This window comes from Grampus griseus (assembly GCF_964374135.1).
Source record: "Grampus griseus genome assembly, chromosome: 18".
In the NCBI taxonomy this organism is placed as follows: domain Eukaryota; kingdom Metazoa; phylum Chordata; class Mammalia; order Artiodactyla; family Delphinidae; genus Grampus; species Grampus griseus.
The window spans coordinates 77,739,082-77,758,858 of NC_139012.1; the positions used below are offsets into that span (position 1 = coordinate 77,739,082).

General features: G+C 40.3%; 1 long non-coding RNA gene across 1 annotated transcript in view; it reads left to right on the forward strand.

Moving 5' to 3' along the window:
* Nucleotides 1-19,777, forward strand: part of LOC309836152 — a 187,078-nt gene that overhangs the window by 78,739 nt on the left and 88,562 nt on the right. The window lies entirely within an intron of this gene.

The following is a 19,777-nucleotide window of genomic DNA, read 5'->3' on the forward strand; positions in this document are numbered from 1 at the left end:
TTTATTCACGTCCCAACTTTTTTGCCATAATGAGTGGCTGATGTTAAAGCTTGCAGTTGAGTGAGGCGAAACTAATAAAATCACTAGAAATACAAGACGGACGTCTCTAGCCGGTATATTGTTCCCTTTTAATCCTCTCTCCTGGTGGGGCCCAGAATGTATAGTCGTCTTTGTGAGGCTTCAGAAATCGCTGAAGATCCCTTCAAAGCAAAACCAACTTGACAAAAATCTCCTCCTCCCCCAGCTCCCCCCGTCACGTGACCAGGTAATGTACTCGATTCATACAAACAGGTAATCCGCAGGCTGCACTCCAGACAGCTAAGTGGGTTTAACGTAAACTCTTCCTGCCAGGGGGAGAAGCCAGATAAAAGCATCATTTGTCTTCTGAGCACTTGCTGAAAATCTACCCATTATACGGCGCAGACCTGGATGAAGGCTGCTGGTGCCTTTTGGACGTGGAAGAATTTCCCTCGTCCCGTGAAGGGGCAGTGACTCAGCTTGGCTTTCCCTTTGGCAGAATGCGGGTATTTTCTTGCTGCACATTCCAGGGCCTTGATGGATGGCTTGGCTGAACTTGGCCTCTGCCGACCCAGGGGATCAAGTCTTGGACAGATTCTTTGTTCTGTCTTGTGGTGTCAGCAGCTTGGAGCAGTCGGTCTGTCGACTCCAGGGCCTTTCAGTGGGAGGACCGATCCTTTAACTCACAGATAGAGCAACAAAGGTCTGCTTATGGAGTGGTGGCCATCTCTAAAAAATAGCTTTTTTGTGTCAGGACGTTTATCATGTGCTCATGTCATCACCACAGGGTGGCTTGTGGCCGTCCTACCCCGGACGGTGCACCGAGCCTTTTATCTGTGAATGTGAATATGGCTTTGAAGGCTGGGCAGGGAATACATTACAAGTTTAGTGATAGAGGAGCTCAAATAGTTGAGTAAGGACCGAGAGAGGATGAGAAAGATATACAGCCGCTAATGGGAAACCGGGGAAACTAATCTCATCATCCTTTAGTTAGAGAAATAAATCCTTTGTTCCCCGCCTTACTGAAAAATCTCAAGCATTCAGGGGCATGTCAGTGTTGTTTCATCTTATTCCTCATCTGGTTTTATGATTTGCAATAAAGCAAGGACTTCAAGGCAATCAAATTAATTAGATTATTTTTCTACTCACAGAATGGTAAGATCAGAGTACCTGGGGCAAACAGAGATTATCTCCTCACTGGAACCAGGCTCCTGTTTACATTTGACTTGAATATTCTGCATCCAGAAAAGCCAAGAGGCGGGTTGTTTTGGAGTCCTGTTTTATCAGATCTGAATTTGCTCGAGTTGATTCATTCATTTAAATTTAAAAATAAACTCAAAGTGAAATACATTTCTTTCTGATTAACTGTAGTCTGTTTTAAAAACAAAATCCCAGAGCAACCATAGAGCTTCCTGAAAAAAGTACTGGTGTGTGAAAATGCCCAAGACAGAATTCTAAGTGAAGATACCTAAAACTTTATGAATTGATGAAGTTTAGGAAAATAAAAGACAGGCTACGTGCCATTCACTGCACTGTACAGTGTTTAAGTTAAAATTCAAATAAAATCTCTTGGACAGAAGCTTAACCTGCTGCTATAGGTGGCTGGTTCTCACCACTAAGTCTAATCACATATTTACTGATTGTTATTCGTGGAAAATTATGACCAAACTTGCACTTTTCACTTACATTGAGGAAAACAAGTTTATTCACGGGCACTGTATATGTTTACTTAAAAATAACATGAAGCAAAACGTGATCTTAGCTATGCTAGAATATAATTTTAGTGGAGAAGCATAGTTAGCAATTTTCTTCTATGTAGCTTTAAATTGTAAATAGCTAATGAGAAACAGGACACGATTTTACTGGAATTAACGACGACGTTTCTTTTGTTGTCATTATCCCACTACCTATGAAAATAGATTACGGTTTATCATACGTGAGAGACTGTCTCTAAACTGAAACCCACACCAAATAAACTGTTTACGTACATATATATTTGTTTTACTTCCCTAAACTGATCGTTTTTCTCCATGCAGATTTTATTGTCTCTCTGCTTTTTCCAAATCTTGCATTATTGTATATATGTAAAATGCTTATTTACTCTTTTCAATGAGCTAGATGTAGAGAGAAATCAATTAACCGTGTAAGGAACACTATGGTTTTAGAAGGAAATGTGCTCTATCAATCTTAAGGATTCATAGAATAGTCAGCTCTTAAAACTATGAAAAAAGTATTTTATAATAGCCATGTGGTAAATACGAAATCAGTATTCTGTTCACAATGGCATAAAAATGTTCAACCGAAAACAGTAAAGAACCAGGACTAATTGGCTCACACCACAGTGTTTTGTTATTTATTTAGCATGTGTTCTGGAAGTGGGCAGTCTCAAGGTTATTCCGCTGTTTTGTTCCATCGCTCAGAGTGTCTTGATGTTTCGTCTTTATACTTCTCACTTCTTTTCTTTTTATGACAAAAAATAAAAGAAAAGTAAAGAAAGAGCCAACATAATCTCATCACCCAGATTCTACCATTAACACAATCTTGTTCATATGTTCTTTTTCTTTCTCTTTTGCTGAGTGATTTCAAAAAGCAAATACAATACTTTGGTTTGCACCGCCAAAAATTAGAGGCATTTTCTTACATTAAACAAATTAGCAATCATACCTTTGTATTATCTCACGTCCAGTCCACATTCAGGTTTTCTAAAAGTGTCTGAAAGCACAGAGCACCCGCCTTTCTTGCTCATCCAGGTTTGGAGAAGTCACATCTTTTGGGTTAAGAGATGTCCTTCTTCAGATTCTTTTGGACTAAGCTTGCATGTGGGAATTAGGACAAAATCTAGAAAGGAGCCAACAAGGGGTATTTAGTGATAACCCTGGATTTATTCATTCATTCATCAAATAGTCATTGAATCTATTTCTGTTTTGAAGCAAAGAGCGTTTGCTTGTACAATAGATTCTTCCCAAGTCTATTTCAGTTTTCTGCTCTCATGCGACTAAATCCAACGTGAAAAAACTTACTGAGCTTAGTTTAAATTCCATGGCAGCATCACTGTCTTGCTTATTCTGGTGCAGAAACCTTGGGGTCACCTCTAACTCCTCCCCTTCCTTTGTCCATCTCTCCAAAATATAATCACGTCCTCCAGTGGACCTTCAAAATACTTCCTTGTTTTTCATTTTCTTTCTTCTGGTAATAATAGTAGGACTGAATGTTATTAATGAAATATGTGGCAGGCGGGGTGCTCCGATAACCTTTTGTGTGTTTCAGCTCATGCGATGTTCACAATCGCCTGACAAGGAAGTCCCTTTACCATTCACATTGTACTCAAAAGAAAATTGCACTTCAGAGACTTTAATTCGTACCTAAGATTGTCCAGCGAGTAATGAGTTATCATGCCAGCCAAGGTCTCCCTGGCAGGTCCACACAGTTGGTCAAGACACTACAATGAAAATTAAAATGATGCCTTCTGGAAAGGACAATCTTTCCAAAAGTTTGGAATGTGCTTCCGAGGTTCCCCAGGGTTTCTTGAAGGATCGGGGTCACTGACCTGCATGATTGGCTTCTTAAACGCTTGCAAATAAAAGTTGAATGACCATGTCCCCTCCAAATCCAGTAAGCCACATTGTATATACTGGATCAAAATGAATTTCAACCTGACCGAACGGTCACATGGTTCGTTCAAGAAACTGTGAATAAAGTAAGTGGACAAATTGGACAGACTGTCTAAGACCCTCCTCTGCCACCATCGGCCCTTGTTCTGGGAAGAGATAGCAAGGGGGGTGGTGAGAACACACAGTAGGAGGAAGGGTTTGTAGGAGGTGGTGTCTGTTGTCTAGCTTCCTCACTAACTAGCATAACTAATTGGAACCACGTGTCCTTGTCTGTAGAAAAGGAGATAATTAATCCTAAAACTTATTGGGAGGCTCAAATGGGAAAACATAAATAAGAGTTCAAAGTCTAATATATAATGCATGGTATGGATGCAAAGAACTTCTTTTTTTAGTCTGTAATTCATTGGGTTTTAGTATATTCAGAGTGGTGCAGCTATCATCATAGTCTACGTTTAGAATATTTCATCACCTTGAAAAGAAGCTCTGTATCCTTGTACCCATTAACCCATCCATATCTTTTCATGGCTCGATAGCTCCTTTCTTTTAAACACTAAGTACTATTTCATTAGGTGGATGGACCACGGTTTATCTGTTGATTCACCTACCGAAGTACCTCTTGGTTGCTCCCCAGTTTTGGCAATTACGAATAAAGCTGCTGTAAACATTCATGTGCAGGTTTTCTTGTGGGCATATGTTTTCAGCTCATGTGTGTTAATACCAAGGGGCATAGGTGCTGGGTTGTGTGGTAGGAATATGTTTAGTTTTGTGAAAAACTGGTAAGCTGTCTTCTAAAGTGTCTGTAGCATTTTGCTACGTTAGCAATGAGTAAGAGTTCCTGTTGCTCCATGTCCTCCCCAGCATTTGGTGATGTCGGTGTTCTGGATGTTAGCCATTCTCACAGGTGAGTAGTGGGTGTGTATCAGTGTTGTTTAAACTTACAGTTTCCTAAGGCCATACGGTGTTGGATGTACTTTCATGTGCTTGTTTGCCATCTGTGTATCTTTTGCGGTGAGGTGTATGTTCAGATCTTTTGCCCACTTTTTTAAACCAGGTTATTTTCTTATTGTTGAGTTTTAAGAGTTCTTTGTATATTTTGGATACCAGTCCTTTCTCTGATATGTTTTACAAACATTTTTTGCTTGTCTTTTCATTCACTTAACAGTGTCTTTTGCAGAAAACAAGTTTTCAATTTGACTGACATTAATTTATTATTTTTCCCTGCAAGTATTGTGCTTTTGGTGCTGTATCTAAAAATTCATCACCAGGCCAGAAAAAAAAATATTAAAAAGAGGATTCCTTGGCGGGACACTGTGCTGTCGCTGCTGAGGGCCTGGGTTCAATCCCTGGTTCGGAGAACTAAGATCCCACAACGTGTGGCAAAAAATAAATAAATAAATATCTAACATATTTTAAAAAACAAAACATTTAAAAATTTTTTTAAAAATTAAAAAGTCATCACCAAAACCAAGGTAGCCTAGATTTTCTCCTATGCCATCATTTAGGAGTTTTATAATTTTGTATTTTACATTTAGGCTTATGATCCATTTTGAGTTAATTTTTGTGAAAGGTATAAAGTTTGTGTCTAGATTCAATTTTTTGGTCCAGTTCCAGCACCATTTGTTGAAAAGATTCTTTTTTCTCCACTGAGTTGCCTTTGCTCCTTTGACAAAGATTAGGCGATTATATTTATGTGGGCCTCTTTCTGGGCTCTCTTTGCCTATTTTTTTCATCAATACTACACTGTGTTGATTACTGTGGCTCCATAATAAGTCTAGAAGTAAGTCTTTCATTGCTGTGTTGGGTATTTTCAGTCTTTTATCTGTCCATATAAACGTTAATCCATTTGTCAGTATTCACAAAATAGCTTGCTATGATGTTGATGGCCACTGTGTTGAATCTATAGATCAAGTTGGTAAGAACTGATTAGATCTAGACAATATTGAGTCTTCTTATCCATGAACAAGAAGTCTCCATTTATTTAGGTCTTTGATTCTTTTCATCAGTTTTGTACTTTTCCTTATATTAATCTTACACATATTTTGTGAGATTTATACTTAAGTATTTAATGCATTGGTGCTAATGTAAATGGTATTGGGTTATTAATTTCAAATTCCACTTGTTCATTGCTGGTATATATGAAAGAAATTGGCTTTTGTATATCTTGCCACTTTACTATAATTGCTTATTAGTTCCAGGAGGTGTTTTGGACTGTTCCTTTGAGATTTTCTACATAGACATAGAAAATCATGTCATCTGTGAACAAAGAAGGTTTTATTAATACCTTTGCTTGTTTAAAGAATTGGTTTATTTATCTTTTATTAATGAGTTGTAAAAGATTTTTTAATATATATTCTGGAAACAAGTCCCTTATCAGATATATAACTTTCAGATATTTTCTCTCATTCTGTGGACTGTCTTTTACACATAAAGTTTTCCCAGTTTTTATAGCACAAAAGTATTTTTAATTTGATGAAGAGTAATTTACCTATTTTTCTTTCGGTTACATGGGCCTTTACTGTTATAAGCATGAAACCATTTCCTAATCCAAGATCACAAAGACTTCTTATGTTTTCTTCCAAGAGTTTTATAATTGACCTTTTTCATTTAGGTCTATGATTCATTTTGAGTCAACTCATGTTTACGTTATGAAGAAGTCTAACTTCATTATTTTGCATGTAGAGATCTAGTTGTCCCAGAACCACTTATTGGGAAGACTAATCTTTCTCTATTTAATTGTCTTGGCATCCTGTTGAAAATCAATTAATCATAAGGGGAAAGGATTATTGCTGGACTTTGAATTATATTCATTGCACTGTTTTGTCTGTCATTATGCCAATACCACAGTGTCTTAAATACTATAGTTTCATAACAAGTTTTGGAACCAAGAATGGTGTGTCCTCCAACTTTATTCTTCTTTTTCAAGACTGTTTTGGCTATCCTGGTTTTATACCATTTCCATATGAAATTTAGTAACAGCTGGTCAACATTTTTAGAAAAATTTGGTACCGGGGATTTTGAAATAAAATGTGTTGAATTAGTAGATAAATTCGGGGCAATATCTCTATTTTCATAATATTAAATATCCTATGAATATCCCATTTATGTGTCTCATTTAATTTTCTTTCAACAGTATTTTATAATTTTTGGTGTACAAGTTTTGCACTTTTGTTAAGTGTGTTCCCAAGTACTTTATTCTTAGGTTAAGGTAGTTATCACCTGGCAAAGGGGATGGTATGACGGAGAGAAGTTTCCTTCCTGAATAAGGTGGGAGTGGGAGATTTAGCCCTTCCTCTGCCATTGAGTGTGAGGGGGAGAAGCCAGGTGGAGGGAAGGCAAGGGTTTAAGATTCCCTTCTCCCTGACTCCTCTCCTTGGGTTCCTACGTTGAAGTCTCCTTCCATCTCCACTGGCACTTGTAGAGACTCATGAAAAAGTTAAGTTTAAGGCTAGCAGATAGCAGCTTTTATAGAATGGGTAGACAATCAGGTCCTACAGTATAGCACAGAGAACTATATTCAATATCCTACGATTAACCATAATGGAAAAGAATATAAAAAAAGAATGTATATGTATATATGTCCCTTTGCCCTACAGCAGTAATTAACACAACATTGTCAATCAACTATACTCCAATAAAAAATATACATGTTTTTAAAAGTTTAGTTATAGAAAATGGAAAAGTCAGGATTTCTTTGCATGTTGGCGTAGTGCTGTGCATCAGTTTGCAGCTGTGCTAAACTGTCCTTGTTTCTCTCCATCTGCTAAAAGCCTATCCACCTGCAGTTGGTGGAATGGTCCACATCTTAACCCTCTGAAGCTGTGAATGCGACCTTACTTGGAAAAAGAGTCTCTGCAGATGCAGTTAAGGGTCTCAGGATGAGATCATCCTGGATTATTTAGGTGGGCTCTCGATCCAGTGGCAAGATCCCTCGTGAGCAGAAGCAGAGATGCCCAGGGAGACGGCCGTGTAGATGGAGCCAAAGATTGGAGGGATGTGGCCACGAGCCTAGAGACATCATTGACATAATGCAATTTCTGGACAAGAATTGTGACCTTTAGCTCTGCAGCAAACACCCTAATATATATGTGTAGCCTACATGCATGGACTTGCTCAAAAAGGAATCCATACTGTCAGAACTCCTTGATATTATGCCCTGATGAGTGAAGAATCTTTTCTCACTATAAAGCTAGGGTTTTATTGGTTTCAAGTAAAATAAAAGGTACCCTAACCCTCCTCTTTCCAATTCAACCCTGAGCACATTGACACACACACACACACACACACACACACACACACACACACACACACACACACACACACACACACACACACACACACACACACACACACACACACACACACACACACACACACCCAGGCTAGAGATCCTGAGATATTTAGTCACAATTAAGCTCTTATTTCTTCACTTAAAGCAGTCATCCTGAAAGTGGCAATAAACATTACCAGATTAGATGGTTTTCAGTCATTTAGGTTCAGTTTCAGGTGATTCTAAACAGGGGTCTCTGCATCTAGGCTCACCTGGAGAGATTTCTTTAAGGGATGCACACAAACTTTCCTGGCCTTCCAGTGTCACACTCCCAGAGTATGTTCCCATCATCCCACACTGGCCTCTGAAGGAGGGGCCTGAGCCCCTTAGAGTTAGTTTTGACTCAGTGGCTTATATGGTTGAGCTCAAGAAAGAAGCAGCTGGGGGGCGGAGAAGTGGGTGATGTTAAGACAGACACAAAGGCCGTAAGCTTTTCTTTCCCATATGAAATGCCTCCACCATGTTGGTTGGTTCCTGTGTTAAGGATGCCTGACATTAAAAGAGCATTAAATTAGCCGTGGTCCTGTTTCCAACCGTCCGTTGTTTGTCTAACACTTGACGGGAATGGGAAAACCTGTGGTCAGGTAGCCGGCCTGGGCTCCTTCAGGAAGACGTTGGAGAGCCAGATTCTTCAGGCACAAGGACAGCATCGGCACCTGTATCGGTTTCTGTGGAATCTGAGCTCCCGTGCCCGTTGATCTCGATTCTGTGCATGAGGGAGACGTGGGTTTCTGTCTGCTCCGCTGTGCGTGTTTTATTGGCTCTGCTTCTGGGTGGGATAGAAAGTGAGGTTGTGCAGAAGATGGTAGGGGTTTCAGTTCAGCAGAGTCAGCAGAAAACCCTGCCAGAGCTTCTTTCGGATTAAAATGAAACTACGTAATGGTAGTTTCTGTACATTTAAAGGAATGTCTGTGAGTTTGCGTGTATTTTAAAGCCCTTCTTCAGTTTTCCTCTGGGGTGGTGCAGCAGCCCCCGTTGCTAGGACTTGTGACCCGGAGCGGGGGAAGCAGAAGCACCTCCGTGCGCCAGGACTCGTGCAGCAGCTTTGCGGGGGCTTCCTTTGCTCTCCTTCTGTCCTCTGTTTTATGTTGCAGATCTGAACGCACACGGTGAATGTAGTCAAAACGAGGAAAACTAACGACGGGCTTCTCAATACTTTGATATGCACAGCTAAGCCGTGTGTCTTTGCTCTGGGCCTCCTGGCGTGCCTCACACGGATGGGGGCCTGCCGTTGCTTCCTTTCCTGGGGGGACATCACCCGGATGCTGTTTTTCCAGGGCCCGGCATCTCACTCAGAGTCTGTGATGAGGATGGAAGCGGGTGTGGGTGACACAGCCTTGTTCTCTGGAAGCCTTTCCTGCTTGAAGGATGCTGAGAGGCTCCTGGAGAAAAGCAGACGGCCTTGGTGAGGTGCCCCAGACGGCATCTTAACAGCAAAGAACGTTGTCGCTTCACGGCTTCCAGGGTCACTCCTGACGCCTGAGAGTGGCCTGCAGACATGGGATTTCATTGCTGCCGGTGCCCTGGAGCCCCGCGGGAGACGGCGTCCTGCCACTGGGCCAGCCTAACTCTGTTCTGTCTGCTTACTTCTTCTCATGATCCACTGACATGTGTCCTTTCCACAAATACAGGGAATAGAAATATTCATAGACTTTTACTTTAATGTAATGGTTTACGTTACCCAATCCAGTGGCCCCTTCTGTCTTTATTTCACACGTTTCACTCCATCGGTAGCTTCCGGTAGAGAACTCCTTGCTGTCCCTTTGGTGCTTCGCCCGGCTGTCCTCTGGGACCCCTCTCCTGTCTCCTCTTCCTCGCTGGGGGCTCTCGGCAGGCTCCCCGGCGTCTCAGGGCCCAGCGCTGCAGCGCGTCCTGGGCCCAAGCCTCTCTCTCCTCTGCTTGGTCCACACGCATTCCCTGGGTTACTGCGTTGCATCACGAGGCCGGCACTCTTTCCTAGAAGCCCGTGATTCCCGAGCGTGTGCCTTCAGTTCAGAGTCCTCCCTTGAACCCGTTTTGTGTCTGATGCCTTCTCAGCGTCTCTTCTGCACATCTGTCCCTCGCACGGTCTCTCCTCTTACTTCTAAGTGGCAACTGTGACCTTTAGATGCCTCTTCTCCTCTCACGCCCACTCCAACCCTCCAGCAAATCCCTCGGGTTCTTGTTTCAAAATATACCAACCCCCCCCCCAAAACCCTGACCATGTCTCATCACCTCTGCGACTTCCACATGGGTCCCCAGCTCTTACCTGGGTGCACGCCAGGACCTTCCGACGGCCAGAGCGGTCCTACTGAGATGAAGAACATTATGCCACCGCTCTGCTGAACACCCTCCCACAGCTCTGCGTGTCCCTCAGGGAAGGGGCCCAGGTGTCTGTGGCCTGGGGCTGGCTCCCCTCACCCCCGCCCAGGGTCGCCACGTCTACCCGCCTGTTCACCCGCCCCATGGCAGGCTTGGCCAGGCCACAGCAAGTGGGAGGAAGCTGCAGGTATCAGGCGACCCCACCCTCACTTCCTTCAGACCCTCACTCCACGCCCTCTTTTCCGAGAGGCCTCTTTGACCTTCCTACACAGGGCGTCAGCTCTCCTACCCCACACGCCCTCCCCTACTCTGAATCATTGCCATTGCATCCACCTGACATCCTTCTGGGTATGTGTTGACTCCCTATCGACTGCCTCTCCCTCCACTAGAAGCTCGTGGGCAGGGATTTTTCCACGTGCAGTTCCCACGCGCGGTCTCCCAGGCACCTAGAAGGACACCGCGTTTCCCCCGTGCTCATTCGATACTTGTGGAATGAATTAGAAGTACCAGCTCTGGGGAAGGGATAGGAAATTATATGACTTTGAAAACACACACATTCACACATGAAATGGTCGGCAGAGCTCGGCTCTGCTGGTTTGCTTTGTTTGGTTTTTATTTGTGGGGAGGGGAGAGAGCTTTGGGGTCCCTGCAGTTTTGACAGGGCTGGGTGGCCATGCACTCAGGGAAGTGGGAGCCGGGGTGGGGGGCTGCTGGAAGACTCGAATCCCCTACCGCCCATGATGGAGATGCTGACAAGGTCTCCTCCTACAGCCGTCCAGGGTGGGGAGTACATTTTCCATGTCCAGGTGACCGACCTGAACCTGGTTAAAAATTTATTTTTGGCCAACCACGGACAAAGCTACTGCCATATCATTAAATCCTTAAATCAAGTCATAACATCTTTGGGATATAATGTAAACAATTACAGAGCTGGTGGAAAGTATTTCCTTTGCATTTCCAGGAGATTTACTTTTCTTTTGGAGATTTTTTGGGGCTCATATTATATTCAAATTAGTCATGATGTCGAGCTTGGAAACACTAATTATTCTCCTCTCTGCTTCAAAGAAGAAATGAATTGTGTGTACGAGAGTGAAATTATTTTTAGGCACATGAAGGTCATACATAGAAAATATTCTCGTTGGCTTTAAAAAGGTCCTTTTAACTTGGATGTGAATAAATATAGACACTCATACTGCTGTGTGTGCTTCTATATTTATCCCTGTACAAAGATTTTTCTCACCTTTAGAATAGAACAGATGCTCTTTTGTGCAACTTTCAGAGCAGGTAGTTATGTGTCCTCATTCAGTCCCCAAAGGGAAATCTATGTAGGTCAAGAAAGCAATAGGAGAATGCGGCCTCTTCCCACGCCCCCTCTTCTGTACCCTCCCCCACCCCACCCCTCCTCTGGCCCCTTCCTCACCCACACACCTGTGAAGACACCCCTTCTTCCAGCCACCAAGCCCAGGTCTTTGTCACAGCTAAGAACTGACTCAGAGGGACGCTAGTTACAGCCACCCTGGGAAAACGAGAGGGTTTTCTGGTGCTTTCCCTCACCATCTTTGCTAACAGTGATCAAATGGCCCCTCTCCCGCTGCTGTCAGCTAAATGGAAGATGATTATCATCCAGAGATTCCAGCCAAGTCAAAACTCCCTAAGAAGAGTGTGGGGAATGTCAGTGTCAGAGAGTCAAAGCCCAGGGATGATAAAAACAGCGTGTTGAATTTAATTAACTGCTGACCATGACTAGGCTTCATCATTTGGACTTGTCTCCTGTATGAACTGCCGTCTCGTTCAGCTGTTCTTGGTCTTACAACATTTGTGTTATGGGAAATCAGAGCGATGTCTACAATGCTTTTGATTTTCCCCTCGTACACAAAGTGCAGTCTTCCGCGGGCACAATGCTCTCTTGTTGGTGTCCGCTGTTAACTGCCTTCCTTCTAGCCCCTCAGCCGGGATCAGGAACCTCCAGGCTCCCATCACAATAGCCATTTGTTTCTGTATCCCCACTTGTTCCTTTGTGTATTGTCCAGATCATATACGTTCCTTTCAGAGTCTGCGGGTGGGGTTTGGAGGAGGGGACGCCGGCTCGCTGTACTAAAGACCTTTGGAAAGTTAACTTAGCTTAGATGAATACATTAAACTAGACCCGAGTTAGGCAGTCTTGAATGGGAAATTGTTTCCCTTTGTAATCAACACTTGAGTTGTAATTGATAAGAGACATCTTTAAGGAATGTTGACTTTTTTTTATTCCCATAGAAGTATGTGTTTCCTTCATGCATAGGACTCTCTTGGATTCCGAAATAGCTCTGCCCCTGGAGAAGCTAACTTGGAGGTGCAATGCCCAGAGTCAGACCTGTGAAGCAGGGAAACTCAAAATGTTAAGAACAAGTTTCGGTTTTAAAAAAAAATCTGCGTTCCAATGATTGTTCTTTTATTTCTTCTTTTGTTCTGTCTTTGATTAGGGCTGATTCTGACAGTCCAAGGGCATCCGAGGGAAGCCCTGGCTTTGCTACAAGCGTAGAGAGAGATTTCTAGGTATTAAACTCTCCAGTTCAAGTCTCAGTTAAAGATTTTGTTGCATCTAGAACCAGAATTTTTGCAGAATTAGGGGAAGTATTCACGTGTCTGGTTCTGTGTATGGGCACAGATTCCCTTTAAAGTTTCAGCATGGATTTTGCAGTGTAGCTGCTGTGTTACAGCACTTGGTTTATCTTCTAGTTCCTTTCCATAAATTAATTCATCAAGATCTATAAACCCATGCACATTTTCCACTGAAGCCACTATACCACTTATCACTGGTCTGAAAAGGGAAACTGACGTTTACTAAACCATGTAATTTCCATCCATCTTCGTAGCAACCCTGCGAGTGAACTGTTACAATCACCATTCAAGCATGAGAAAATTCAAATGTTGGAAGTTCAGGAATCTTCCAAAAAGGCGTAGGATGGATTTTAAACAAGATCTGGCTTCAGAGTAAACTTTCTTGCCTGGATACCCATTCACTGTCTTTTTAATATTGCTTTAGTGTTATTTGAGTCACACCCGTTCGCTTTTTGGAAAAAGAAGGCTCAGTTTATATTGATTGGATTTACATATTTCATTCAGAGCATTTATTGAACGCCTTTGGGATGCTAGGCAGCAGTGATACTCCACAGATACGAACCTGAGAGCAGCATTGTTCTGGTCCTTTGGGAAGACACCAGACGGCGATGTAGGTGAAGTCAAACGCAGGTGGCAAAGCCCCATTGTGATGCATTGTTGATGCATTTTTCCTGTTTAATTGCTTTAAAAGTTTTCTTTAAATCAAAGTAATGCCTGTATGTATGAAAAGTAAACTTCAAAGAGTAACACAGGATCCACCCACCCTTGTGCCCAAGCCTCTTCGGGTGCAATCAGTTTCAGATTTTTAGCTGCTTTATTTTCACGTTTGAAATAATAGGCTCAAATGAATACTTCTGAAATACTCATTCATGGTTTTTAAGTTCCTCTATACTCAACGCCCTCTCAGCTACCCCCCCCAAACACACGTGGGATTCACGTACACGTTCACGTACAAACGCTCATACACACACCACCTCCACTCTCCCTACTTAATTCATGATGATTTTGGCTAAATTAGCGGTTATAATGTATGATTAGGTAAGCTTTCTTTTGTTCATAGATGACACATAGTATATTTTGAATATATGTCACCTTGGTTTGTTTTTTATTTTCTTAGAATGATTAATGCTTTAAAAAAAATTTGATTGCCTTTCTAAGTCCCTGTAAATTAGTGTCCCCCTTTGAAAGGACTGTGGTGCTCCTGTCAGTTCAGTGTGGCCTTCAGGTGACCTACTAGTCCATGATCGATGTCCCTCCTGCAGCCCGTGTCCTCCTGCTGGACCGGTCCTGGTCTCGCTGCGAGCGCTCAGCAAAGCGTGCATCCTACACCGTCCCTCATCGTCATCCTGGTTCCCCTTCGCTCCTCTGTGTTTAATCTGGATCCCTTCCATCTCCCATACAGATCCTGGAAGCACTGTCACCACAGTGTGAGAACCACCCAGGGAAAGGGCTGAAGGGAAGTGAGTGGGACCGTTCAGTGCCAAGGCCGCCCCTCTGCCCACTGTCCCCGCCCTTGCCTGTTACGTCCCTTCCACTGTGCCTGGTAGTCCCTTCTGCAGGTCCTGGCTCAACTTCCACAGAGAGGAGACCCGGGCCCTGCTGCCCCTGGTGAGGACACGTGGGCGGGCTGCTGCCCCCACTGAGGTCACCTGTTCTCCCACCTTCAAGCCCACCTTGCCCTCCACCTTGAGGGGTGCCCGATGCCTCTATTCCTAGGCCTTTCTGTTGCCAGTCTCTGTACAAACCAGTTTGCTTCATAGGTTTGTTTCATTTTGTTTTCAAATTAGCTGTATTTTTAGAGGAGTTTTAGGTTCACAGGAAAGTTGAATGGAAGGTACAGAGATTTCCCATATAACTCCGGGCCGCACACACGCCTATCTCCCCCATTATCAACATCCCCCTCCAGGTGGTACATTGGTGATGATCTGTGACCCTACATGGACACATCATTATCACCCAGAGTCCATAGGTAACGTTAGGGTCACTCCTGGTATTGTACATTCTATGGGTTTGCACCAATGTACAATGACATGTACCCACCATTATAGTGTCACACAGAATACTTTCACTGCCCTAAAAGTCCTTTGTGTTCTGTTGCTTCATCCCTGCTGTTTCCTTCTCCTCTGTAGGCACTTAGGGTTAAATTTTCTCCACCATGTCAAGGTCATTGTGCCCTGTCTGTTAGCTTTCAGTACTCCATGGCTTTGCTGATAGCTCATCTGGTGATCCCAAGACCATGTCTCTCTCTCTCTCTCTCTCTCTCTCTCTCTCTCACACACACACACACACGAATATTACTCAGCCATAAAAAGAAGGAAATCTTGCCATTTTTGACAACACGGAGGCATTATGTTAAGTGAAATAAGTCAGACAGAGAAAGACAAATACCTTATAATCTCTCTTATATGTGGAATCTAAAAAATAAAAAAAAAACACAATCCAAAATCAATCTCATAGATACAAAGAATAGATTGGTGGCTGCCAGAGGTGGGGTGGGAGAAGTGGGTGAAGGGAGTCAAACAGTTAAAAGAAAAAAAAAAAGGAAAGGAAAGGACCCCTAGACTAGAACACTAGGCCACTGGAGTGTGAGGAAAAAAATAGAATTCAACTAAACAAATCAAATCTGAACTTTGGTTTTGACCTAGGCTGCTGGAATGATGTTTTCTTTTCTTTATTTCTCTTTAAATATTGCAAAACATCTAGAACTAGGTGTAACTTTAAAATGAATTATTTGTTATTTTTGTACCTTCTTTAAATTCACACTTTATTTAGCTATGTTAGAGTTTAAATTGAAAGAGATATTTCAGTATTTCAATACCAAAAAAAAAATACACAATGAGTCTTGTTTCCTGTTCAATTGTATTCCAACCAAAAAACTCTAATAAATTTCATACTGACCATGATATTTATGAGATAATTTGAAATCTGAACTCTGGATATTTTTATTACATAATATCAAAGTGGGTTTTTTTTTGTTTTTTTGTTTTTTTGCATTTGCATGTCCTTACATAGTTATGATTAAGAACTTTATCTTCTAAAGTTAATAGTGAGATATCTATGGATGAAAAGAAAAAAGATAAAAAAATAAATACGGAAAATATAGAATACACATTTATTGACCAGTCTTAATAAAGGTGATATACATATACAGACAGGGGTAATTCAGGAAAGGTAACCTGAATATAAAAACAACAGTTTTTATGTATTAAGGTTATGAATTTAAAAAAGAAGATAAAAAATTTAAATGTGTCACATATATTTTTGTCTTGCATGGGGGAATTAAAGCAGATTTTAATTTTGAATTTAATCAACAAAGAAAATTTATTTCACATACATTTTATTTTTTAATTATTTTTTTGGAATATTTATTTATTCGGCTGCGCTGGGTCTTAGTTGTGGCACACGGATCTTCATTGCAGCATGCAGGATCTTTTTTTTTTTTAGTTGAGGCATGGGGATCTTTTAGCTGTGGCACGTGGGATCTTTAGTCGTGGCATGAGAACTCTTAGTTGTGGCATGTGGGATATAGTTCCCTGACCAGGGATTGAACCAGTGTCCCTTGCATTGGGAGTGTGGAGTCTTAGCCACTGGACCACCAGGGAAGTCCCCTCAAATACATTTAAAAAAATAAAATTAAAAAGAAGATGAAAACCATCAAAGTCAGTGGTAAAATGAAAGTCAAGAAGATATTTCATATGGTATTTCTTATAGTATAAAATAAGAACAAATAAAATGGATATTAAAAAAATAAATTTAATAATTCAAACAGTTCAGAGTGGCAAAATGAGAATCCTTTTATGTTGATTAAAAGCATAAGTCAAATTAAAATGTGCTTGAAGTTTCATAGCAAAATATAAAATCAATCAATAAATGATAAATGATTAAAATAAAAAAAATACTGTTTTGGTTACTACAGCTTTGTAGTATAGTTTGAAATCAGGAAGTGTGATGCCAACAGCTATGTTCTTCTTTCTCAGGATTGCTTTGGCTATTCAGGGTCTTCATTCCTCCATATAAATTTTAGGATTGGTTTTCCTATTTTTGTTAAAAACACCCTTGGAATTTTGATAGGGATTGCATTGAATCTATAGATGACTTTGGGTAGTATGGACATTTTAACAATGTTAGTTCATCTAGTCCATGAACATGAGATATCTTCCCATTTGTTTATATCTTCTTTAATTTCTTTCACCAAAGTCTTAGTTTTCAGTGTAAAAGTGTTTACCTCCTTGGTTAAATTTATTCCAAAGTATTTTATTGTTTCTGATACTATTGTGAATGGGATTGTATTCTTTATTTCTTTTTCAGGTAATTGGTTGTTAATGTATAGAAATGTAACTAATTTCTGTATGTTGATTGTATATTCTGTTATTTCACTAAATTCATTTATTATTTGAGTTTGTCTTTTTTTTTGGTGGAGTCTTTAGGATTTTCTATGTATAAGATCGTATCATTTGCAAACAAAGACAATTTTACTTCTTCCTTGCCAGTCTGGGCACTTTTTATTTCTTTTTCTTGCCTGATTGCCCTGGCTAGGACTTCCAGGACTATGTTGAATAGAAGTGGTGACAGTGGGCCACTTGTCTTGTTCCTGATCTTAGAGGAAAAGATCGGGTATGACCATCATATCATTGAGTATGATGTTGGCTGTGGGTTTGTCAGGTATGACCTTTATTGTGTTGAGGTATGTTTTTTCTATACCAGATTGGTTGAGTGTTTTTTTTTTTTTTTAATGAGAGGATGTTTCTTTGTGCCATCTATGGAGATAATCTTATGATTTTTATCTTCTTTAATTCATATAGTGTATCACACTGATTGATTTGTATATATGAATCATCTTTGCATTCCAGAGATAAATCCCACTGATCTTGGTGTATGATCCTTTTAATGTGCTGTTGAATTCAGTTTCCTAATATTTTTTTGAATATTTCTGCATCTGCATTCATCAGGGGTATAGATTTATGATTTTCTTTTCTTGCGGTGTCCTTATCTGGCTTTGGTGTCAGGGTAATACCATCCTCATAAAATGAGTTTCTGCCTCTTCAGTTTTTTGGAAGAGTTTCAGAAGGGTTTACATTAATTTGTCTTCAGTGTTCGGTGGAACTTACTAGTGAAACCATCTGGTCCTGGGCTTTTCTTTGTTGGGAGGTGTTTGATTACTGCTTCAGTCTTCTTACTCATTATTGGTCTATTCAGACTTTCTATTTCTTCATGATTCATTCTTGTTAGGTTGTAGGTTTCTAGGAATTTAACAATTTCTTCTAGGTTATCCAGTGTTTTGGTTTTATTGTTCATAGTAGTCTCTCATGATCCTTTGTATTCCTGTGGTATAAAACAGCAAAACAAACATAACAAAGAGATATAGTCAGGATTTCTATTGACGTATATATTTATAAACGTATCACAACTAATCAAGATTGTTCTGGACATTTTGGTCAATGCAACAAAAATGCATGAAAGGAGATAGAACTATTGCAAAGTTGACAACCTCACCACTACTTGAAATCACATAATTCCATGCTTAATGAATGCAAAAGAATCAATTGGATAGAAACCTAAAATTAAACATGAGTATTCAGTAAAGCAAGTGAATGCTAGCATACAACTAAAAGTGTTCTTGTCTAGCTTCTATAAGTTTGATGGTGTAGAGATGAGAGAAGATTATGATAGCAAAGAAAACTAGAACAATCAGAAAAATAAAATCCAAAAATTCTACTAAGAATCGCCCTAAAGAGAATTATGTTAAACATACAGGAAAAAAACCCAGAAAACTTACTAAGAAACTTAAAAGTGAATTTTAAGGAATAGAGAAATGTGCCATGATCTTGAATAAGTAAATGAACTATGTTAAAGATACTAACTTTTCCCAAATTAACTTAAATTCTTAAAGTGTTAGTACAATTATTAGCCATGGGATAAAGGAAATAGGTTTCATGAGGATGCTGAGGGGGAGGGCTTAATAAAAGTTAGAAAAAGTTAGAATGGGGAGAATAAAAAAGAATAAGAATGTGGGAAATTAAGCCCTATCAGATGTAAAATGATACTTACTTATATTTAAGCATCCTGGTTCTGTTGCTAGCTTCAACGGGTGGAAGGAAAGCCCTTCTCTCCCTTTCTGTGTGTGTGTGTGGTGTGTGCATGTGTGTGATCAAGAAAACACACCACACCAAAGAAGAATGGATAGTTTGATTAGTGGTACCGGGAAGAACATCTAATTACTTGGAAAAACTCAATTTTTGTTCTCATCTCATATCATATACCAAAACATAAATTAAACACTAAATTATCAATCTCTTGAAAAGAATTGAAGTCACACAAGAAAACATCAATTAATTACATTTAACACACTGAAGTCAAAAGATTAAAATTATTAGAGCTAAGAAAACAATATGCTATATAAATGCCAGATAAAGTATTAATTACTATAATATATAATAAGCTTTTGTAAACAAACAAAAACACCTAAATTAAAGCACTAATAAAAATCACCTAAGGTCAATTAACAAATTTCAGACAAATGGCAAATCAATCTAAAATACAATGTGCAATAGATTTGTAATAAATGGAACACAAGTTACATTCCTTAACTATTAACTATAAAATAGGAAACAATTAAAATATGATTAATTTATGGTCAGGAGGTATGGAGTTACAGTGATTGATAAATTTGATAGAACCTTTCTAGAAACACATTGGCCTTTGTGTTCCAAAAGCTTTTAAATGTTTTAAATTTTGAGCCCACAATTTCATATCTCAGAATCCAAGGTCATGATTAGAGATCTGGCCTGGATCGAAGTACAAAAATGGAAATATAATAGTACTACAGTTTGGAATCATGGAAGTGTTTTCAAAAGAATGGACAAGAATTCATAGCACATCCAAAAGATATTATTCAACCGTTAAGAATAGCGTTTTCGGG